Below are 246 nucleotides of genomic sequence, written 5' to 3' on the forward strand. Positions count from 1 at the left end.
TTAATACTCGAGGTACAGCAGAGCTCCACACCTGAATCTATGGTGTGTAGAAACTCCACCGTTGAAAATACATAAGTGATAGTGTGATCATTGGCCTCGGCCCCAGAGAGGGAACCAGAAGAACCAAGATGAAAATACAATAGTAAATGGTCCTACTTATAGAGAACTAGTAGCCTAGGATTTACAGAGATGAGTAAATGACATAAAAATCCACTTCCGGACCCACTTGGTGTGTGCTTGGGCTGA

This window comes from Arachis duranensis, chromosome 1, assembly GCF_000817695.3.
Source record: "Arachis duranensis cultivar V14167 chromosome 1, aradu.V14167.gnm2.J7QH, whole genome shotgun sequence".
In the NCBI taxonomy this organism is placed as follows: domain Eukaryota; kingdom Viridiplantae; phylum Streptophyta; class Magnoliopsida; order Fabales; family Fabaceae; genus Arachis; species Arachis duranensis.